General features: G+C 38.4%; 1 protein-coding gene and 1 long non-coding RNA gene across 4 annotated transcripts in view; one reads left to right on the plus strand and one right to left on the minus strand.

Annotated features, from left to right (window-relative positions):
- The window catches only part of mettl15 (methyltransferase 15, mitochondrial 12S rRNA N4-cytidine), a 308,904-nt gene extending 299,167 nt beyond the window's left edge, over window positions 1–9,737 (plus strand). Inside the window, exons 7-8 of one of the 2 annotated variants that reach the window (XR_012382447.1) lie at window positions 3,191–3,285; window positions 5,516–9,737. The gene's annotated coding sequence lies outside the window, so the exon portion shown is untranslated. The remainder of the gene's footprint in view (window positions 1–3,190; window positions 3,286–5,515) is intronic. The other variant, XM_073906755.1, reaches the window with a different exon arrangement.
- LOC103911388 (uncharacterized) lies at window positions 1–23,429 on the minus strand. 2 transcript variants are annotated; one of them, XR_012383344.1, is made up of 4 exons: window positions 23,221–23,429; window positions 19,296–19,388; window positions 2,440–3,246; window positions 1–1,003 (listed from the first exon to the last, which is right to left on the minus strand). It is a non-coding gene; the product is annotated as an uncharacterized lncRNA (long non-coding RNA). The 2 variants fall into 2 exon arrangements; XR_662147.5 differs by having other exon boundaries at window positions 3,103–3,246; window positions 23,221–23,415.
- Window positions 23,430–25,281: the final 1,852 nt, after the last annotated feature.

Genomic DNA, 25,281 nt, shown 5'->3' on the forward strand with positions numbered 1-25,281 from the left:
AACTTTCAAGAGGGTTTTAATTAGCCAGTGCTGTATACGAAGATAGAAATATCTGACAAAGTAAAGAGATTACTTTTCCAGAGAGGAAATAAAAAGGTAAAATGTAGATGTTGCTTTATTCATGAATCCAACAAAACGGGTGCATCAGCACTATGGATATGCAATAAGTGCAACAGTAAGTCAGAAGTTTTAAAAAGCATTCCACAGCAATAAAACCAGGAAGAAATGCAATGGAAAAGTCAATTGAAGGTAAAAAAACGAATGCAATCTTAACTTACTTATTCTGTTTTTACTTATTATCAATATTCTGCTTTATGAAGACAGATAGCCAAAGACAGAGAATTGTTATTTATTTATTTTTTGTTAGTAATCTGTAAGATTGAGCAGCCAAACACTTACACTTGTGCTTTATCAGGTCAGCTTCCCCAGTTAACCTTTATGGAAGCTAATAACCCTGAAGCCTTATCTCTGTAGCATAAAATTGATTCTACAGCTGGTACATAAAAAAGATGCTTTAAGGATGTTGACTTATACAGGTCATGTCAGCACTGGTTGAGCGTGACGGTGTTATATTGACCACTAATTGAAGCCGGCTGCAGTTTGACTCGACAAGTGTTACTGTGGGAGCCGTACACACATATGTTACATGTAACCTAAACACTTTTTTGAGCAGAAGAGGCACATTTAGACTCTGCAGGATACATAAAATGATTTTGTTGCATTTTTGTGTCCCTATACTCATATCCAAGTCTTATGACTGATGAGTTATTGACTGTTTTACCACCGACATTTTGTCAAACTTTCAAGACGGTGGTATCACAGCAACTGCGAGACACTGAATTTTCAAGACCTTCAAGTGAAAGCTGCATCGCCTGAATCACAGAAGATGGAGGACTGGTTGTTCAGCTTCACAATGCCAAAAATACGCAAAAACTGATGCAACTTTTATCTTCAGAGACGTCACAAGCATCGGGTGGCAAGACTGACAAATGACTGCAGAACCCTGAAAAAAAAAAGTGGATAATCTCCAGCAGACGACTGCACCAAGAGACATAAATAGTTCATGAAACACAGAATGTATACAATAAATAGATATAATAAGAGTAGTAGTAGCAATAATAATAATAACAATAGGTGAATGTTTTGAAAATTTACTTCTTGGGATTTACAGTCACTGGCCACTTTATTAGGTATTCCTGACCAACTGGTCATTAACGCAAATGTTTAGTCAGCCAATCACATGGCAGCAATTTAATGCATTTAGGCATGTAGACTTGGTCAAGACGATCTTCTGCAGTTAAAACTGGGCATCAGAATGGGGTAAAAAGGTGATTTAAGTGACTTTAAATGTGGCATGGTTACATTCAAGTATTTCAGAAACTGCTGATCTACTGGGATTTTCACGCACAACCATCTCTAGGGTTTACAGAAAATGGTCTGAAAAAAAAGAAATGAGTGGCTGTTCTATGGGAGCAAATGTCTTATTGATGCAAAAGGTCTGAGGAGAATGGCCAGACTGGTGCCTTGTATTAATGGTTCAGGCTGGTGGTGGTGGTGTATTGGTGTGTGTATATTTACTTGGCACACTTTGGGCCCGTTAGAACCAATTGCGCATTGCTACAACCTACCTGAGTATTGCTGCTGACTATGTCTATCCCCATATGTCACCACAGTATAGCCATCTTCTGATAGCAGGATAACACACCATGTCATAAAGCGACTCATCTCATACTGGTTTCTTGAACATGACAATGACTTTACTGTACTCAAATGGCCTTCACGGTCACCAGATTTCAATCCAATAGAGCACCTTTGGGATGTGGTGGAACGGGAGATTAGCATCATGGATGTGCAGCTGACAAATCTGCAGCAACTGTGGGATGCTATCATGTCAATATGGACCAAAATCTCTGATGAATATTTCCAGTACCTTGTTGAATCTATGCCACGAAGGATTAAGGCAGTTCTGAAGGCAAAGGGGGTCCAACCCGGTACTAGTAAGGTGTACCTAATAAAGTGGCCGGTGAGTGTATAAGTTAATGGATAATAGCATACAAAGTTTCCAACTACAAAACCAGCACATCTTTTTTCTAACATAGCAACATCAGTACAATGCCAATATAGCTTTGGCTATTATTGAAACAAATATTTAATCAATGCTCGCTTTCAGATGAAAAAGTGATCAGTGATTCATGCCTGCTAAACGTTGTCTATCAAAAACAAAATTGAATGTTTTCACTATGAAGACAAGCTAAATATATTTTCATAGGCTTTTTAATACTGGCATAACTTTATAGATAATGTTATAGAGAATCTACAGCTGGTCAATGTACATGTTTGGGTCCAAAATAATTTGTTCATTCACACACTATATGTATGAATATCAGTTTATAAAAAACAATAATATATTTACCCTTTTGTAAACAAGATTCTGTTTACCTTGTGTTATTTCATCTGTCTCTCTCCATCTCTTTGCAGTAATAGGGCAGCAGGCGACATATTGCTAAGGTACGGTTAATTTGGTAATGGTCTCCCGTGTGGCGAACCGTTAGATTAATAATTAATAAGGCTTATTGAACAGCAGACATGACAAATAGGAGCAAGAGAGAGAGAGAGAGAGAGAAAAGTAGGCATGCTCTAAACGTATGCAACATGGCGAAGGATGAATATATAAGAAACAAGTATAAATAATAAAAGACGCTAAGACACGTTGAAATTAGGCTCACGTAGCATGAGGTCTGGATGCAGAATTAGGTGTCAAGTCACTGGTTGGGAGAGTGCAAGGTAAAGGCTGGCAGTGTGTTGTTTGCGAGTGGAGAAAGTACAGATGGATGTGCTGTTTTAATGAATCTGGATGTGGTGTGGCGTCACAGTGTGGACTCACAGAGCCAATGGGATCAGCTCAGAGCTGCACAGCGCTGACCTTGAAACTGGAATTAGTAGGATGACGCACAGGCCACAGGTGTAGGAAAAGAAGGACAGAACGAGAAATGCAGCTGGAGAGACAGACAGAGAAAAGACAAAGACAAAGTGGGATCAGCCGCAGACTTTTAATGAACACGTAGGGCTCCGCCAAACACGTGCAAACATCTCGTATCGTACACATAGCTACGTGCCAATATTGTGTGAACGGTTTGCTTGACTTCATATGCATGTCGTTTGCTTCCCCTCATGCGTATGTGTCCTTCAGGGGCTGGATGTGATGCAGATGGAGGAGGGGTGGATGAGGAGAGAATGAGAGTCTGCCTGAAATACAGAAAGCAGACACAACTGACGTGAAAGCTGGTAAATGGCATTTTTTGATTAAGTAGACACCATTATAGAATAACAGCAGAACACTTTTCCTGCATTTTGGCCCTTCATTTATGAGGCAGTGGAAACTTCTGTTTTAGTGAAAAGAAACAATCTGTGTTACCTGTTTACCTGTCTATAGGCATGTTTGAGCACATGGCTGTCTGAAAGATTAGGCAGTTGACTTGTTGCCTTACTGACCTATCAGGCATTGACTTTGGAGGCATGCTGTCAAATGGTATTTTATTATTAAAACAGAGATACAATTTATTTGCAACCTATAATTGTGAAAGGGGTCTGGCTGCAGATGCAATCTGAGCTGCGTGCAATGCTTTTGAATGGGCTCACCTAACCCTACCCCTCACAGTGACGTCACTAGCTTAATTGGGTGGATTGTGTCTGACATTGCATCTTTGAGATATGCAATCTCAGCTTGCATCATAATGGCTGCATCCAGATATTATTGATGATTGTACCTCTTAAGGTTCACAGTAGTTCCTTAGGGCAGTAGTTCCCAATTCCAGTCGTCAGGACTCCCTGCCTTGGGTTAAGTCTAGATTGGATACATCTGTGGAGACTCATATCATTCATTCATTCATTCATTCATTTTCCTTTGCTTAGTGCGTTTATTTATCATGGGTCACCACAGCAGAATGAACAGACAACGTATCCAACATATGTTTTACATAGCAGATGCTTTTGCAGTGAGAGGCCCTGGATGCAGACCTGGTGCAGTGCAATCTGAGTTGCATCCAATGCTTTTTAATGCGCTCACCTAACCCCACCCCTAACCCTAACCGTCACAGTGACGTCACTCACTCCATTGAGTGCATTGTGTCTGACATTGCATCGCTGAGTGATGCAATCTCAACTTGCATCATAAAGGCTGCATTCAGATAATATTGCTTGCGGCTGCAACCCAGTTTTAAAAAACATCGATACACACTTATTCACATGCCTTATTTAGTTTGGTTGAATCGCACAAGTTTGTTTTCCTTTTTGGTGCGGTTTGTTTGGGCAGGTGTAAATGTAGCAATCACACTCAGATGTGCACCAAAAGGGGACCAAAAAACTGAGACCTCCTTGAAGAGGTTTAGCTAAATTAATTCACGACTCGCATGCATTTATCTGAAAATAACTGCACACCTGTAAAATGTACATGAACTGCAAAATGTAAAGGAACAACATTTTTTTTGTTTTTCACACTTAAAATATTCAACAAATTATCTAAAAATGTATTAAAAACTATTAAAAAGGCTTCATTTGCATTAAAGGTTTATTGAAGAAATTGTAACATTCCACAAAATATTTTTTAGAGTGGAAAAGGGGGTTTATAAGATTATTGGATTATTTCTTCCAACTAAGAAAATTATTATTATTATTATTATTATTATTATTATTATTATTATTATTATTATTATTATTATTAAACTGTTTAGCATCAGCTTCTTTGTGGAACCCAAATTGGTGCTTCTATGTCATCCAATATCCTTCATTTGAAAACACATTGACAGTCCAGAGTGAGAAGCAGGCGTCTACCATTAGAGTTTTCATGTCATACCTGCTGAAGATAATGTCAGCATTATAAACATAAGAAAGACATAAGAAACATTATAAAAGTTGAGATTTAGGGAAAAATTAACATTGTAGCTTCCATTGACTGCCTTATTCCATTGACTGCCTATAGACTGATATTTATATTTTTTTCTAATTTGAATCTCTCACTATTCTGATGCACAGGCATTTGTAGCTCTGTCCGCTTTTAAAATAAACACAATCTCATTTTAATTTAAAGCAACAGTCACCAAGACAGCACATTTTGGATCAAAGTTTCAGTTTTAAAAAGTTATAAAAAAAAATCATCATATGATATTTTGAGCTGAAACATCACATACACATTCTGAGACTTGTTTTACATCTTGTTAAAAGGGACATAATAGGTCCCCTTTAAAATCAATTCTGTGTAAATTATAGATCTAATTAGATTTCACACAACAACATTCTTTTTATAAGGTTTATAAAGTTGACAGTTTAACAGCTCACAAACATCATGCCATCATAGCAATAAACCAGAAACATGCAAGACATGCTAGTAAATCTGTGAAATGGTGGACATGTAAATCCACTCTCTAAGGTTTTCTGAATGATCCAGCAAAACGAATAGTCTTTTCATAAGCCCAGTTAACACGTTTGCCAATACTGAACTGTGGATTGTTTCCTTTAGGCATGGATACGAGACAGCATGAAATGTTTCTGCGGCTGCATAGACCATGAATATTTAATAAGGTAAGCACCGACGCAGTTTATTATTGGTTGTCTGTTGTTAACAACTCGTAGCATTCTAGATCAATATTGTGCAATTTTATAGACTTTTTGCATCAATCAGAATATGTGTGCAATGTGGCCTAATCAGAGAATATTTATAAGGTTCAAGAAGTTGTGTGACTTGACATATGCTGTGTTTTGTTTGTTTTTGGTAACCTGATTATTTGTATTTTGCACCTATGCTTTATTGAAACAAATCACCCTAGTATGAATATCAAGTCATCATATGCTGGTGTCGTCTCAATGCAGTATATTATTTATTCATACTACAAGAGCTGTAAAAAGTACTGTTTGTGTTCAGCCACATAAAGGAAGTGAATAGTGACAAGCAGTAAGCTTTTAAAAAGATACAAAAGTATTTTTAAAAATGTTTCCTTGCAATGTGTCATATTTTTATTGTTAGGGGTATATAAAGTAGGATTTAATGACAAAAAAACAAAAACGAATTTAACAACAATCTTAAAGGGGCACTATCCACTATGACAATAAAGCATACAACTTGCAAATAAGCAAAAAGAATAAAAGAATAAAACAACAACAAAAATATGCCTGTTTTGACCTTATTCTTCAATGCTAAAGTCCGGACATTTATGCTATTGTTTTAGAACTTCCGATTCAGTTGCCTTTGGGAAAAAATGTCTGGAAATAATAAACTACTTGCTCAAACAACTTGCTCTACAAACAAGTGTGTTCATGACTATACAGACAAAGCAGATTTATATAATAAGACAATATCAGCCAATAAGATTACAATAGCTGAGCCCACACATATGCGAAGAATAAGGTCAATGATATTTTGTCTAGATTTCTTTCTTTGTTCTCAATATTAACAGATACTGTTAACCAGCTAATGACATACCCTTATTTGCAACTTGAACATTACTTGAAAAATCTTTAAAGATCTTTTCAGAAAAAAAATGCTTATCTATATCTCTACCTCTATTCAAATGTCATGTAATATCCCATACCATGACCCCTCAATCAATTTGCTTTTCTGCTTTTCTTTCTTCAAGTTTTAGGCTTGTTTCTAGTCCAAATATCTACAAATTCTTAAAACAATATATATTTTCTTGCAAGAAATTCCAAGATGTCCTCGCTGCAGTCTGTATCATGATGCTGTACTGGACCAGGTCTAATATATAGAGGACCTTGTACCACACACTAAGGTAACACCCATACTACTGTGACAGTTGGGTTTAGGGTTGGGAGAGGTGTAGGTGATCAACCTAGTCCAGTATGTCATCAAGCAGTAAGCTGCGGTGAGGACTGTCTCGGAAATACTGGGTCTCAATCTCTAATAACTGTGATCATTTTTCGCACATTAGAACTTCTCGTGAAATCTTTTCCGTCTAAAGCCTCAATCACACTATGAGCAACTCACAGCCGCAAAGCAATAAGCTAAATTTCAATGAAGAGTGGGTGACTTCCGGTGACTTCCGTCTGAGCTATGGTGACCATTGGTGACCATTGGTGACCAGGTGGGTGTGTCGAGCGACGCGACAAAGTTGAGAATCCTTCAACTTTATGCACATAAAAACAATTCTTGAGCTTATTGTTAGTGATGTAATAAAAGAATCGGTTGTATTCTCTGTGCTGTATAGACCTACACAGACCTGCGTTTGCAGCAGGTCGCCACTCAGAGCGTCAGACAGTTACAAAGTTGCTGCTAATGTGAATGAGGCCTAATTAAGAACACAACAACGTGCATACAGAATGCACATAAGTTTGTTTATAAACTCATTCTTCTGTTACTGAATTTGGAGTGGGCTCTGTTCTTAATTAGTGTCCGCATGCACAAGGTTAGTCATTTGCACCGCACCAGCTGCATATAAGTGGCATTTGTCCTAAAAAAATGTAAATATTTTGCACTTTTATGATGCTAGGCAACCACACTTTATCAACGGTCTTGATGCTCAGGTATCTTTTCTGCACAAAGTTGACTTTTTCCAACTGCAAGAGTGCTGTGATCACCAGTAATGTAGCCCTCATGTGTCACTGTAGAGCACTTTCTATCATTCACTTGAACTACATATCCCATCAAGCCCTGCAGTCACACAACGGTTTCAGGGCACTTGTTCTTGAATGAGCTAGATTCTGTGCCTGACGATCAGGTTGTCATGATCCTATCCTTCGACCACCACCCGTTCCACAATGAATCACACCTTACGGTTCCCCCTGTGGGTGGTGGACCTGCAGGAGGATGGTCACTTTTGCTCCTTCACGCTAAGCCTGGGTTAAAACCTGGCCGCCAGGTGCTCGCATATGAGCCCCAACCCCAGGCCTGGCTCTAGGGTGGGCCCCAGCTGCGCCATACTGGGCGAAGGTATGCACCTCCAAATTCAAGGCCATGATGCTCCACCGGAAACAAGTGGTTTGCCATCTATAGGTTGGGGGAAAGTCTTTACCCCAGGTGGTGGAGTTCAAGTATCTTGGAGTTTTGTTCACAAGTGAGGGAAGAATGGAACGAGAGATTGACAGGTGGATTGGTGCAGTGGCATCAGTAATGCGATCGATGTACTGGTCCGTTGTGGTAAAGAAGAAGCCGAAAGGCAAAGCTCTTGATTTATTGGTCAATCTACGTTTCTACTCTCACCTATGGTCATGAGCTTTTGGTCATGATCGAAAGGACAAGGTCTCGAATACAAGCGGCTGAAATGGGTTTCCTTTGCAGGGTGGCAGGGCGCACCCTTATTGATAGGGTGAGAAGCTCTGTCACCTGGGAGGAACTCCTGGGAGTGACACCTGGAAGTAGAGCCGCTGCTCCTCCACATTGAGAGAAGTCTGAGGTGGCTTGGGCATCTGTTTTGGATGCCTCTTGGATGCCTACCTAGGAAAGTGTTCCAGGCATGTCCCAACGGCAGGAAGTCTCAGGAAATCCCAGGACACAGTGGAGTGACTATGTCTCTCGGTTGGTCTGGGATTGCCTCGGAATCCCCCCAGAGGAGCTGGAGGAGGTGTCAGGAGAGAAACCCAGACTTCCCTCTCCCCAAAGACTGCTGCCCCTGTGACCTGGCCCCGGAAAAGTGGGCGAAAATGAGATGAGATGTTTGTGAATGAGAGCAATTGTCTTGTTTTTCAAAATAATCTCAAAATTAGGTGTATTTCCTGAAAACAAGCAAAATAATCACTTTAGAAATTATGATGAGGATTATTTTGCTTGTAAAATACACAATATTTTTTGCTTGTTTAGAAAATGCTTCTTGATTTAATAAATTTTAGATATTTGGACTAATACAAGACAAAAATTCTAGTTAGTAAAAGCTTTTTTGGCAGTGTGGACAATGCCAGTGCAAACTTCTTGTTTTTAGTGAATTAGTCTCTGGATCATGATTTGTAGATCTGGATGTGGAGATCTGAAAACAGTCTCCTCCTCCTGTTCCCTGTCAATAGATGAGTCACCAAACCTGCACAGACACAGTGAGACGTAGATGAGAAACAGAGACAAAAGGGACATTTAACTGCTCTAAAAGCCTATCATGAAGAATGATAACTGGAATGCAAAAGTTTGATAATTGTTGTTATTACAAGCATTGACCTTTTTAGTCTCATTCACTGATTCTCAAACTGCATATATGCGGCTTGATATCTTCTAATTTTTCATTTTTCTATGATTCATTAAAGTCATTTCTCCCATTGGCAAGTAAATCAGAAGTTACAAAGTGATAAAAAAAAACGTCAATAAAAAATGTGCTAAAAGGTCAATAGTGAGGTCAACTCTACATTTTCAGAATATGTACAGCTTATTTATATTACATTTAATATAATTTTAGATACTTTGGGGCATTTGAATGCTTGATTGGCTGGTGAACATTTTAAGGTGTGGAGTTAATTTCACAGAACCACACAGCTAAAATAGTTACAGGCAGATCTTGACTACATTACAATTCCATATAATTTCACCAAAGCATTCAATCATTCAAACGCAAATTATTCATTCATTCATTTTCTTTTTGGCTTAGTCCCTTTGTTAATCTTGGATCGCCACAGCGGAATGAACTGCTAACTTATCCAGTACATGTTTTACGCAGCGGATGCCCTTCCAGCTGCAATCCCATCTCTGGGAAACATCCATACACTCATTCACACACATACACTATGGACAATTTAGCTTACCTAATATGTAAAAAAAAAAAAAAAAAGTGGTTTTAAAAAAAAAATTGTTTTTAATTTAGTGGCTAATTCATATTAATTTGTATGATTTAATTTGTGTGTTTTAGAAGGATTTGCTCATCTCCCAGTGACGGTTGGGGCTGGGGCTTTAGTGTCACACCTCCTTTTAAAAATCATATAATTTTGTACTACTGAATTTGGAGTTATGAATTCATATGAATTAGCCACTAAACTGACAAAATGTAAAACAGTAAAATTTCTTCGTGAGATCAGGCTGGTAATTTGTTAGACCACCTGAGACTGTTCAGAGTACTTTTGATTTTGATTTGTCAGCCGTGTCCTTAATAATTTTTTAGAAACAATTTAAAGATTCATTCTTTTCATCAACACTTGCACTTCTCTTACCAACACTCTGTATTCTATTTTCTGTTTCATCTAAAGAAATTGCCCTGGTCGTTTAACATAAACACTTTATGTTCCATGTTGTTTAAAAAAATTATCTGAAAACATAGCGATCTAAAAAAAATCTAACACTAACAATTCCTTTTAATTAATTAATTAATTTGTTTTTTACTTCATATTCATCGGATCTTAAAGTTATGTTGTATTTATACTACTACTATTTATAGGAAAAAGAAATAAAACTTCACATACAGCTGAAACAAAATATGTAAATATTAAATGAAAATATAATTAAAATGAAATGTGTAATAGCTAAAATTAAATTATATTTATAAGTTAATTTAATATAATAAATCTGCATTATAAATCATAGAATTAATCGGGGATGCAGTGGGTAGTGCTGGTTTGAGCCTCGGCTAGGTCAGTTGGTATTTCTGTGTGGCGTTTGCATGTTCTCCCTGTGTTCGCGTAGGTTTTCCTCCGGGTGCTCCAGTATTCATAGTCCATGTGTGTGAATAAAAGTGTATGGGTGTTTCCCAGTACTGGGTTGCAGCTGGAAGGGCATCCACTGCATAAAACATATGCTGGATAAGTTTGCAGTTCATTCCGCTGTGGTGACCCCCGATTAATAAAGGGACTAAGCTGAAAAATGAATGAATGAATTTGAAATATAAATTGTAAAAACACCACTATATTCTGTTTACTTGCATTATTTTTCCATTTCTCTCTGGGCATTCATTCACAGCACAACAATCATACAGTATATCTTATTGTATATATACCTTAACATGCTATTTGTTTTTAATCTATTTCACTTTTTTTAAATTGCTGCAATATCTACAGAATGTTTACTCTCATTCATGCTCTTGTTTTTCAAATTTCCTTTCATAAAATAATGCACATACACCTTCATTAATATTGGCTGTCCTCAGGGGTGTTTTTTTTATTGAATGAAATATGACAAGGCTCAGACATAATTCAGAAAAAAACTAGGTAACTACAAAAAAGAGAAATTGAATACAAATACATGGGAACATGATGTTCAAATCAATATGACGTTGTTGCTGTGAGAAAAAAAATGCCGGAATAAAGTTTACAGAGAGACACTCACTGGAGAGTTCATTGCTTCGAAATGACTGTGAAATGTTCAATTCATAGTCAATAGTCTTGCCAACGTCATTTGGAGCCCACACAAAGGTGCGTAATCATAACAAATTCATAATATCTCATAACTCTCCAGCCCTTTACTAGCACACTAAATGAAAATAAGATTTCAGAAGCACGTCAGTGTTGCTGGCGCTTTGGCTGGGTCTCACTGCAGAAATGAGAGTGTCAGCAAGTCCCCGCACACCTACACACACACACACACACACACACACACACACGATTGAAACAAACACACATTGTGCTCATTCCCTTATTCTCAGTAGATTTTTGACACTGCGGATGCTATGCTTTTCAAAAGATTTTTAAACAGTAGACGACAAGAACGGTTGCTGAACATGTTTGAAAATGACTCCAGCAACAGGAGCTGAGCCTTGGCCAGTGCTCAGGATAAAATATTATTGAATGTCAAATGATATTTATGTACACTTTTGTCCACTGAAGTCCCTTGATAGTGAGTCATTTCACTCTGCAGACATTTTTAACACTCTGTTGTAGGAATTAAACATGCAAATGCAGGTAGATTTATCTTTTAATCTTTTTTCTAATAGTGTTAGACTAAAACTAAAAATGCTAAATAAATAAATAAAATAAATAAAAAATATATTATTAAAGTCCAAAAATGTAAATATTAAATGAAAAAAGGTTATATTTAATAAAATGTAAATAAAAATAAGAAATGTTGCCTTGGCCGACTAAAATAATAAAATATTGACGGACTAAAACAGAAGCAAGTAAAACTGAAATATTGATATTATGAAATTTGTAAAAGTATGACCAAATGTTCAAAATAGTAAATGACCAAATAGTAAACTACTAAATATTATTATCTGAAAAAAGTTTATCTGTAAATGGGTGAAAGTCTGTGCTTCATTAGATCCCTTGTGGCACTCTATGGAGGGTGCTCTAGGAATATGGGGTCAGAGGCGTTCTTTTAGGGCGTACTCACACTATGCTGTCCGAACTGTTCCCAGGCCCGTTAGCCGGATCATTTGAGAAGTGTGAGTGCGCTGAATCAGGCTCAGACGCGGTTCACTTGGCCGGCCCTGGCCCGGTTGGAAGAGGTGTGCCTGAACGTGGTTCACTTGGGCTTTAGCACGGTATGTTTGTGTGTGAGTGCAAAACGCGCCTAAGCCCGAAACTAAAAGCAAGATGTGAGTTTTAAGGAACTGTTTCATATGGATTTATTTATCATTCTTACCGTTCAATGAACACAAACTGTCGTAGTTTATTAAAGACGCAAACTCCTCACTGCACCACAGCTGCGCCTTCAGCAAACCTCCTAACTGCTGCAGCAGGACTTTATGACTGTTTATGAGCTTCAAAAGTGGCTGATCTGTTCAGCAGAATGTTTGACTGTGTGTCACCGCATCCCAAATGACTAAAACAATTTAACTAGAGAAATCTCCACTGTGCTGAGCGAGAGCGCTTCTCTACTGAACAACGCATCATTGTTGACGTAAGCGTGTCCAGGACCGAATGTAATGTGAGTGCAGGCCTGTCGGAGGAGACAGGAGGGGGGACAAATGTGCTTTGGGCGGGTTCGAGGCAACTGTACATAGTGTGAGTTCGCCCTTAAGAGCAGTCTCGTCCCTGTATGAACACAGTGGGAAATTAGTTCCCAATCCTGGCAATAAGTCAGACTAGTTTCCAGTGCATGTTGGGCTCTGGCAGGGCTGCTCTTTGTCACCAATTCTGTTGATAGTTTTTATAGACATAATTTCAAAACACAGCCTTGGGCTAGAAGGCGTCTGGTTCGGGCACCACAGGATTTCTTTGCTGTTATTAACAGACAATGTTGTTCTGTTGTAATCATCGAGCATGGACCCTCAGCATGCACTGGGGTGATTTGCTGCCGAGTGTGACGCCGCTGGGATGAGAATCAGCACTTTGAAGTCCGAGGCAATGGTGCTCCACTGGAAAAGGTGGTTTGCCATCTCTAGGTTGTAGGAAAGTCCTTACTCCAGGTGGAGGAGTTCAAGTCTCTTGGGGTTTTGTTCATGTGTGAGGGGAGAAAGGAACGTGAGATTGACAAGTGAATAGGAGCAGCGGCAGCAATAATGTGGTCAATGTACCAGTCTGTTGTAGTAAAGAAGGAGCTGAGCCAAAAGGCAAAGCTCTCGATTTACCGGTCAATCTACTCTCACCTATTGTCATGAGCTTTGAGTCATGAATGAAAGGACAAGATCTCGGGGACAAATGTGTTTCCTTTGCAGGGTGACAGGGCGCACCCTTATAGATAGGGTAAGGAGCTCTGTCACCCATGAGGAGCTCGAAGTAGAACCGCTGCTTTTCCACATCGAGAGAAGTCAGCTGAGGTGGCTCGGGCCTCCTGGAAGCCTACCTAGGAAGGTGTTCCAGGCATGTCCCACTGGGAGGAGTTTTCTCAGAGGCCTTAGAGAAGACCCAAGACACGCTGGAGGGACCTTGTCTCTCAGCTGGTTTGGGAACGTCTCGGGATCCCCCCGGAGGAGATGGAGGAAGTGTCTGGGGAGAGGGATTTCTGGAGTTGACGGAAAATATTCAGTTAACGCGACCTTTGCTGCAACCGATAGTTTTTAGTCACGAGTTCATGTTCTCCCAGTGTAGGCGTGGGTTTCCTCAGGGTGCACCGGTTCCTTAAGTAAATTGACTAAACTAAATTGGCCATAGTGTATGTGTGTGAATGAGTGTGTATGGGTGTTTCTCAGGCATCCGCTGTGTAAAACATATTGTTGGATAAGTTGACTGTTCATTGCGCTGTGGCGACTCCAGTTAAATAAAGAGACTAAGCCGAAGGAAAATTAATGAAGTATAAATGATAATAGTTACCACAAATTGTTATAGGCCAATGATGCTACCATTTGGTACAAGTCTATAAATTTCTCCTTTCTAGCCATTCTTTTAATGAAGGAATTATGTAGAAGTACAACCCAGGCATGTCTTCTCGTAGGCTAGTAACGATATGTAAAAGCGCAACAATTATCCGGCTTTTTTGCTAAATTTTTTAAATCGATTTAGCTAGAAATTGCTCAGCTCGTGACTTGGTGATCAATGGAAGATATTAATGTTTTGGCCGCCAGGGGTGGGCGTTCCCCTAATGGTGTAACATCATGTAAAAACTATCAATTTCATTAATAAAAGAAAAGCGAAACAGCTTTTTTTTATTATAACACTAACACACAGAAAAGCTGTGGAGATTGTGAGCTCCAATGAATCCTGGGAGCATTAAGTGGCTCTGCTGGAAGTGACACCACAAGCTTCAAATGCGGCGCACAAGGAATATGTGATGAGGCAGTAATCGAGATCCTTTGTCATGTTGCTTTTTTCACACTGAGAAAACAGAATGAACCAAAAATTACGGTCTCACCATTGTTATTAAAGGTTACAGTTTCAACAATATTCATGCGTTTTGCTGATCCCTGACATCGAAAGCCACAGATCTGATTCATGTTCTGTTTGCTTTTGTGTGTCCTTTCAATCAGATCTGCAAACCACATTTCCCAAAGCCCCAAACTCTCATTCTGGTTTGCAATGCATGTGGAGGAACATGATGTATAGATCTGATCTTTCTATTCTCTCTCTCCTTTCTCCCTCTGCATTTTCAATGCACCGCCACAGTGTGTGTTGTGAATGAAGCGGAGAGCGAGCGTGATAGAGAGAGAGAGAGGGAGAGAATGAAATAAAGCATTTGGAAGGTGAGTCATAACTCAATAGCCTTATACGAGTGCAGCATGGTGGGTGTGAATGACGTACAGACTCTATTCTAGAATCAGCTGTGGCCATGAAAATAACATTCCAGGGTCCCTGACTAACCTGCTGCTCGGCTCTTAAAGCTTCACACCTCTAAGTGATAAATTGTCGGGCTCAGATTAAGATGTTGCTTTCCTTTCATTGGATAGACGCACACGCACACACACAGCCGTTTGCATTGTGCATCTGCTGTTATTGCTACCTTCAGTTTGGGTACACGCTTTAAGCTTTGTGGTCAGAGAAACTCTGTGAACCTGAGCGTGATGGCATTGCAGATGTGGCTCAGGTCATTGATGTGATGATCATTCTGCCTGTCTCGTCTATCGAAAAATGCATAAGATACTTAATTAGAAGTATGTACTGTATAATGATTTCACACACACACGTCTTTGATGATATATGGGGGCACACACTAATTTAAAATTGTCAAGGTAATGTGGTCAGGGTACAAACATAATTACATTTTTCCAAAAACACTATATATTAGGGGTGTAATGGTGCACTATGGTTCATGGTCATGGTTCGTTACGGCAGACCGGTCACCGCTTGACAATTGCTAGGTGACCATCAACAGTTTTCTCAGAGGATGACAAGCTGGCAAGACATTGCTGAAACTCTGATACAAGTTTTATTTATGGAGAAAATGACAAAGCACTGCAGTGTTTGGGTGTTCTGTGTTTGTCTGAGATAACTAATCAAACCAGATGTGTATATTCCATACAAAGTATGAAGCTTATTGCACAGTTCTTATCACGTGACTCAAGGCATTCCTTCAACTAGGTGCGTCTGGAAGGCGCGAGTGCATCACGCAACTTGAGCATGCAAGCCGAGCACCGCCATTGGAAATAACAAACTTGCACGAACTCTAGAAAAGTGATATGCGAACGGCCCCTTAAAGGGCCTCCAGCAGTTGATCTTTTTGCACAGACATGGTGGATACACCTGAGTTGTTGACAAATGGGTTGCGGATCCATTCCTTGGCAATTTGCAGTAGAGGTCTGTGACCAGATTTCTGCGGGGTGGAAATAAATTTCCGGATGAATCGCGGGAGTGGTCAGTAACTGGTTTCATTTTGGACTCCCGAGCAAGCGTGCTCGTGTATGTATGTGTGTGAATGAGACAACGTGATGCTGCATTTAGCTTGATTGTTGCTGTGTGTGTGTGATGCCTATTTGTGTGTGTCACTTGCTTGGTGCTTATGTGTGAGTGTGTGTGTATTTATACAGACAGCTTGTTATAGGCTGTCTGGACTGTATAGCTGTGTGGTTTTCGGTTTTGTTCTCCCCCCAGCTCGTTAGCAGGAACGGGCCAGCAGGTAGAAAATGGGGCGGGTTGCGCAGCGGGACAACAAATCCTGAATATAAAATAAAACATTTTTCAAAATAAAAGATCGTTTAGACTTAGATAAAAAATAAAACTGAAATAATTCATGATTTCTTGTTTGGCCTGGTACCAATTGATCCACGGACCGGTACCGGTCTGCGGCCCGGTGGTTGCGGACCACTGGAGTATGGTACGTCTTGTGCTGCAAAAGTACAAAATACATTTTTATAATTAGGAAACTGTGTCAAACTTCCTTACGTGCGCACTAAATGAATCTTTTTTTTCATAATTTTTTTATATAAATATGGTTGAAGAATGGTTGAAGAATGTGTGTGACCATTACAAACTTGGATATGGGACTAGTGTTGCAAATTTCTGTTTAGGGTGGCAAGTTGATATGGCAATGACAACATGTCGGAAAAGTTACTGAGGACTGCGTCTCTTGTTTTCAGACAGAAGAAGGACGCATTCTTTGTGAATGACTGCTAATGCCGAGTTCAGACTGCATGATTTTCAAAGTAGTCACGTCAAGGATGTTTTCACACTACATGACTGGAGTAGAGTTCTGTTACTCCTATGGTAACACTACAAAATGGATCGGCGACAGGGGGTTTCCCACTGCATGACTTTCTCGGTCCGCAAACTACGTCTCACAACAAACACACATTAGAAGTGACTTGAAAAAAACACAAAGTCACATAGTATATCTTTTGCTATTTACTACACAATGAGAAAGAAGCCTATTGGGGGGTAGAAAATCTACTTATTCTGCTCACCTGGCTTTTAAAGGGAATTAGCATTTTTTCTTAAACTTTTTTCGTTTGACCCGGTTGTGGTTTTGCTCAGAATGACACATCAAACAGACATGGGTGCACTTGCCAAATTTCCACTAGTTTTTCCTTCATTTCTTGGGTTCAAATAGACTGAAAAGAAGACCTTTTAACTTCTCCACTGTCAATAGTTCACACTGTGTGATCATTACTCACGTGAATGAGCACCGATTTGACTGTGATTTCAGATATTTGTTGGTGAGTTCTCAAAACCGGTCGGTGAGTCAAAATTGAGAATAAAATCATGCAGTCTGAAGTCAGCATAAGGTGCTGCACTGCTGTGGTCTTTTCTATTCAACTCCAGTGACTGTATTTATCATTGCAATGCAGAAAAAAAGTCTGTCTCACATCAATTTGTTAAATATTTACGAAATTTAATCTATCACAAGCACAAATTTTCCTCTTGTTTCGTGTTCCTTAACACGACTTACTTACTAACCTACTCTATTTTCAACCCATTTTTTTGTGTTTCTCAACATGACTTTTCACCTATTGTATCTCAACTAGCTTTATCTTTGGTATCTCCCAACTCATCATAAATATGCATACTTTTAGAAATATTTAGAAGCACCTAACCCAGCATCTACACCAAACACTCACTTCATGTGAATTTATTGCTATATTAGACCATAATAATTCATACAAACAAGTCATGTTGCATTCCGAGCCCTCTGAAGCCAAACAATCAGAGTTATTTGTGGGGTTTTAATAGCTGAAAATGATCTGGGTTCTGCTCGTTGATATCTGATCTAAAAAGAAAATTCTGCACATTAACATGACGCAGTTGGTCATGAGACTAGGAATTGATTTACATGCTCATGGTGTAGTGTAAATTCAATCATTTTGACCATCAGAAGTGAGAATGTGTTTCAGTAATGTGCACTGTAGTGTTGGTGTTGTTTGGTCACATGTTTAAATGTATTGCCGATCAGCTGTGCTGATGATTCAAAACATCTGTGGCTAATTATCATGCCGATATCTAAGCGCTGGGTTTTTGTGTCATTGTCAGTTTGTTATCATTGGTCATTGTTGCTCTGTGTTTTGTCAGGATGCTCTGTGGTTCTCAGGACTTCATCTGCTCTTCTATACAGCAGAACCTTTATTTTCTTTTTCCTGTTTTAAACTGTTTTTCACTGTTTACCATTACCATTATTAACTAAAAACCTTGCATCCTGGATCCTTCTTTGTTATTTACTATTTATGGGATTGTGACAAATATGTCTTGTCTATTGAAAATCTTTAGTCAGTGGTCATGTTGAGGAACATAATTTGCAGAGACAATTTGTGTCCGTGAACATGAATTGATAGATTAAATTGTATGACTATATAACAAACTGGTTTGGATGTATGAACTTTGTGTTATTGTTTTTTATCTCCTGAATCTCAAATTCTACCTTTTTTCACTGAGTTATGAGAAATCATTTTTGTTACACTTTAGTTTAGGTCACAATTCATGCTATTAACTACTGGGTTTACCTGAATATTTATTAAGATATTAACTGTTCATTAGTAGTTCATCTTATTCTGCATCCCAAAACCTAAACCCAATTTCTACCTTACTAATTACTATTACAAAGCTAATTAGTAAGTAAATGGTTTCTTACGGTGAATTGTAACCTAAAGTGTTACCCGAATTTTTGTCTGTATCTTTCCTGTGGCAATAGATTCCTACTTATATATGTATGCATGTCTATATGCGTGACATACTTTATGGACATTCCAGTTTAAAACTCTGCTTTATGTTGATGACATGTCAGTGTCCATCTGTGATATGACTAAGGAAGCCAGGCCAGATTTATTCCATCTCTGTGGAGTTTAAGAGGTGTTTGGCTGTCTCTGCATTAATGAATGGGATTTGGCCTAAGCCCTAAAGATCTCACGCTTCCGTCTGTTAGACATCTGCGGAAATTACAAACGCACAACACTCACTCGCAAAGCAATTTACGACACTGTAATATATAGTCAAAAGAAATCTAATGGAGATGAAACATCAGATTGACAAAATAAAGGACATCTGCTTTTGATTGGTGATATCAGAACACTTTCAACTTGAACCTGTTAAAATGAGGAAGACAGTGGTGGCTTTCAACAGCCGTTGACTCAGATACAGGTACTTACACGACAGAACTACCAATTAGGTGCTTCACAGGGTCTTGTTAGCCTGTGTCTTCTCTGTCCAGCGTTAAGTTTCTGACACAGTACACTGTGCGCCTAGAGGGAAGGAAAGCAAAAATGAGAGAGCAGAAATCACATGTCTTCAAGTCCTGTAGTGTGGACGTGAGGGATCAAACGCAAGACAGAATATGACAGTGGTTTTTTGAAAGGTTTTTGGACTCTAAAATGAATCTCTTGTGAGGCGCAGTCTTATTAAAATGCAGGGTGGGGAGTGCAAGTGCTATGCATGCCATTTGAGAAAAAAGTAATAATGGAGACTGGCCAAATATGAATATTACTATAAATTCATTATGAGGTGTCACATGAGGCCTAAATAATGAAATGTTAAGAATATATGGGTTGATGACTTGACTTTGCGTTTTGAATGTTTTGCATAAATAAATATAATGAGTATTGACATCATTTAAAATGCAGTAAATGGTTAAACATTTATTTGTCTTCTTATAAAACTGCTAAATATATTCAAACTAACTCTCAAAACTTTTCTATCGTGTGATTGTGTCAAGCATAGTTCAATAAATTACAACTTATATAAATTAAAAACAACATTAAAAAAAATATTAATACCTTTAATTATAGATGATTTCATGCTGTCCACAGATTTCTCTAACAAATGAAAAATGTGTTGTCACTACCTAATCTTGATTACCAAAAAATCACATTGTATTTTATGCTAATCTAATTTAGCTAAATCGAATAATTTTTTTTTAAATGTGTTTACTTTAATTTCCCTTCTTATTTAAAGCAATTTTTTGTTCCATTTACATCATTATATTCGCTTCGTCATGTGCAACAGAATTATTTTTTGGTTCCCAGAATTTCTACAGAAAGTGGCCGCAGGTCCTTTCGATACAAAGCCCCTTCCGACTGGAACAATCTCCCTTCTTTTTTTAGATCAATTAAATCACTTCGTCTTTTCAGGGCTAATTTATTCTCTCTTCTGGAAACAACTTGCGAATGTTATTAAATTTGGCTCCAAATTAAATGTTTATTATTTATTTGCATATCAAATTGTTTGTACTTTTGATTATATGTTGTTGCTTTTTTAGGCTTGGGATTGTGGGAAGTGTTTCAGGCGGAGTGTGCTGCTTGTTTGATTGTTTGTTTGTTTGTTTGTCTTGTCAAGTGTATGTGCTTTATGATGTGTTGTACTCTGTTTGATTTGTGAACTTTTTAGGGACCCCCTCGAAAATGAGATGATTCATCTCAAGGGGCTATCTCATTCAATAAATTCAAATTCAAATAAAAAAACACTGCAAGTTAATATTTTCATTCATATTTCATCTAAATATGCAAATACCAAGTTACATTTCTTTGATGCCGACACAGCATGCTCAAAGTACACATTGTTTAGTGACATTTTATAAAGTGAAAATTTCAGAGTGAAAAGTTTTAGCATTCCTTTTTGTTTTTGTTTTTTTTGTTTGTTTTTGCCCTGTGCTTGCCAAAAAAAAGCACTAGGAAGAAATACTGACTGGTCTTTTTATTGGGATTTTGCCTTCAGAGCTGGCTTAGGCCCCGTTTACACTATTAGCTTTTAGTTTTAAAACGCAAAGTTTTGCTACGGTTATGCCATCCATCCACACTACGCTGCAGTTTTCTAGCACCGAAAACGGGTCGTTTTGAAAACGCTGGAGAGACTGTTTTCATTCTATAATGCTGCTGCTCCGTCTCAGTGTGGATGGGGGAAAACGGAGACATCTGAAAATGGAGGCAGGGCTGCAAACATTCGCCTCTCTGATTGGGGCTCCTCCTTCTGTATTAAGTAGCCTACACACAGTTCAGTCCTGCATCCTCTCCTTTTAAGTTCAGACTTTGCAAGTTTGATATATGGAAAACTCCAGAGGACATGTCGGGTAAATCTTCAAAGGGAACAGTTTACTTTATAACCTCATTTATATCATCCAACGTTGTTTCACTTTTTTTAACAAAAAAATTAAAACATGATTTAATGAACTGCTATTTTCATTTTGATATTAGCAACTTAATAGACAGCAGAAATGTTGAGGTGTTGTGTAGCTACATATTTATATGAGCATCATCTTCACTATATGCACATTTTATAACAAAACGGAGCCTATAACATTGCTGCCTCCTTTCATTTTTATTGAAAATACGAAACATACCCTCTCTTTTGCTGAATATCAGTTTTAATAATCAATAATGGCCATTATAAAAGTATAATGTACAATAAGTTTATACATTATAGGAAATAAAGGCAAGCAATCAGTCAATATACAGAATGTATGGGGTTACATTAATTATTAACTTATCTTTACGCTCAGCCAAAACATGTTACCTGAGAACAAGTAATAAATTCAAAAGACTAAAATCGGGAATATATGGTTTTAAGTATAGACAACAAGATGAATTACAAATCACGTTTAACACATACAGTGAGATTAGATCCAGCGGTAGATCCTTGATGAACAGTCCGACGAGCACAGCTCTCATCTATGCTGTAGTGCATGCCAGTGTGTGTGTGTGTGTGTGGTCACATGGTGTGCTTTTTTAGTGGTGTGGTGTGGTGTAGATAGAGAGTTGTTCAGAAACGGTAGGTGAAATGCTAGTGTGAATGCAGATCATTTTCATTCTAAAACACCGTTTTAAAACTTTAGTCCTTTGTGGCATAGATTCAACAAGGTACTGGTAATATTCCTCAGAGATTTTAATCTATATTGACATGATAGTATTACGCAGTTGCTGCAGATTTGTCTGCTGAACATACATAATGCGAATCTCCTGTTCCACCACATCGCAAAGGCGCTCTATTGGATTGAAATTTGGTTACTATTGAGGCCATTTGAGTACAGTGAACTCATTGTTATGTTCAAGAAACCAGTCTGAGATGATTCGTGCTTTATGACATGGCTTCTGGAAGTGTGGTCATGTAAGGATGGACATGGTCAGGTAGGCTGTTGATACAGCAGATGCCCTTCCAGCTGCAACCCATCACCGGGAAACACCCATACACTACCATTCACACACGTACACTGTGGACAATTTAGCTTACCCAGTTCACCTATAGTGCATGTTTTTAAACTTGTCAGGGAAACCAGAGCACCTGAACCCACACGAACACAGGGGAAACATGCAAACTCCACACAGAAATACCAACTGACCCAGCCGAGGTTCGAACCAGCGACCTTCATGCTGTGAGGTTTGAGATGTGAGTTTTTTTATATTTCCAGTATAACAATCTAGGAAATACATACTTTATAATTTTCCAACTAATGTCTAACATAATAATTACTTAAAGGTGTGAACGTTTAAATATAATTCATTTTCACAATGATAAACTATTCACTTGATGATTTTCTGACTAATTAAAAAGTAGAATGAAAATGTTTGCTGAATAGATTAAACATAATTAAAAAAATATTAATGAATAACTTTGACAACTCTAAATTTGAAATTTCTAAAATCTAAAGTAATAAAAAAGAATTAAATACAATGCAATACAAAATACATAGTACATGCAGTAATTGAGAGGGTATATACAAAGTTTCATTGCTACTAGTATAATTTTAAGCAAAATAATCAACACTGCTCTCCACCACACACAAGTTCTTTTAGTTGCAGTTTTAAAGCAGTTGTGGTAACATAATGTTGGCACCGACAGAGAATCTCCTTGGTTAGAAAAGAGTTTAATGTGGTCAAAATTCGATTTGAAAAAAGTCACGTAGACCAGCTGCATGCAAAGTGTCAACAGCTCCACTTAGCACTTAAGAAACAAAGTTCAACAGCTTCACACAAGGAGCCAGACCACATCAGAGAGTTCAGAGAGTCTCAAAGAGAGAGCCAATATCTGCAGCAGATAGCCAAAAAAGAAGAGGAAATTGAATGTAATCACAATAAGGACCCTTACCTGCCAGGCATGCTCATGTCACTCACAAAGACATAAAAGCAGCCACACGTTTCCCAACAGGAGAAAGTCTGCAGGTGCTTCTTCTAAAAGACTCCACCGGGAAAGTTGTCTGACTTCTTTTTGCATTATAAGATGCCCCAAACATGACCAGAAGCTCGGATAGGAGAGTCTGGGAGAGGCAGTGCTCCACACCTTTATACACTGCCATCAATACAGCGATCCCACGAGGATATGCCTTATTGCACACCTGGCTCATTGCACTTCAATTGGGCCCCCAGGATATTTATGATGCACCTGCACAAACAGGCCATGTGGGTTCTTGCCAAGACCCTCTAAGATGCATCCTTGGGACTCGGTCCAGAATGTGCTCAACAAGGTCTCCGTCAGCCCACTTACATGCCCAGATTTGCCCCATCTTCACTTGAAAGATGCAGTTGTGCCTGAGGCTCACAGTCACCACACCAAACTAATACCCTTTATTTCCCTGTGCTCCTCACACCAAACACACACATACACATACACGCACGCACGCACACACACAGACACACACACATACACACACAGAGCTTGTTGCTAGCTTAGACTTGGTGATAAAAAAAAAAATATATATATATATATATATATATATATATATATATATATATATATATATATATATATATATATATATAATTGGTCCTAATTTTTATTTTATTTTTTTGCAATAAATAAAGATTTAGAGTCATTTTATACAGAATTTGTTGGATTAAGTCAGATTTTTAATCACAGCAGATGTAGTATTCTGATCAATTGTCATTTTGGTATTGACTTTAATAAGGGGTTTAAACACAGTTTGGCAACAGTGTGTGGATATAGCCAGCTTCTAAAGGTAAAAATAAGTTAACTCTGTTTTGATTGACAATATCCCTTTGTACATGTCATAGGAGGGGGATTAATGATGCCCATTAATGATGATCTCTTCTTTATTGTCATAAACAGTCCTGAGTGAGAAGCAGTCATCCACCATTAGAGTTTTAGCAGCATACCTGCTGATTGGGGGACTAAGAGGCACCATGTGTGTGGAGTTTTAGGATGCACACATGAACACCAGAATCGCCATGGACTACCTTTTTCTGAACCACTTCTTTTGAGTTTTTCAGTTTTTCATAAAGATAACGTTACGCCTGTTTTGAATATGCCATTATGCTGATGCATAGGCATTTGTAGCTCTGCACAATCTCGTTTGAATTTTAAGCAACAGTCACCAAAACACCCAACTTAGGCTCATTCTGAAAACATAGCCCTATATATACGTTTCTGGAGATCGTGAATTTTGTAGCCAGAAGTATGTATGGCTGCATTTCATCTTTTAAAATAATCACTACAGGGCGGTATGTTGCTGTTTGTTTTCATGCTTACCAGCTGACTGCTTATCTCTGTATGGACTATTTTACCACTATTACCAGTTTGTACAGAAGCTCGCCATGTACGTCGGTGAACTTGAAACGCAAAGTGAAGTTGACCACCACAACAGGGTTCAAGTCTGGTGAAGAACGATTCCAGAAAGCGGGTAAGACAAAAACAGAAGCCAAAAAAATTAAATAAACAAGTAAATAATATTGAGAATGTGAAAATCTGAAAAAGCTTTATAGGGCTTTTCTTTTTCTAGATTGCTTTTTAAAACCGTCGGTTGGGTTCAGGAAAGGGGGTGGGCGGTGAATTTGTGCTTTTAAAAATACTATTGATTGAGTTTAGGGAGGGAGGAGGGTGGGTAGGTCAATCGATCAGCCAGTCAGTCAGTTGACAGCGGCCACTGGTGGATTTACGCGAGAAGAGCGAGCGCAAATGGCACTCACAAGAGAAATTTGCAATCTACAGTACACAGCGGCTTCTGGTGGATTCGCGAAAATAAAAACTGATAAAAACATATCTCCTGGGGCGTATTTGGTGCTCTTCAGAAATGTATATAGCAGTACATTTTCAGAATGAGCCTGGGTTGAAAACACCCCAATTTGGATTAAAGCCTAAAAGAGTTTCAAAAACTTATAAAATATTATGCGTGTGGTATTTTAAGATAAAACT

The sequence above is a fragment of the Danio rerio genome, chromosome 7 (assembly GCF_049306965.1).
Source record: "Danio rerio strain Tuebingen ecotype United States chromosome 7, GRCz12tu, whole genome shotgun sequence".
NCBI lineage: Eukaryota > Metazoa > Chordata > Actinopteri > Cypriniformes > Danionidae > Danio > Danio rerio.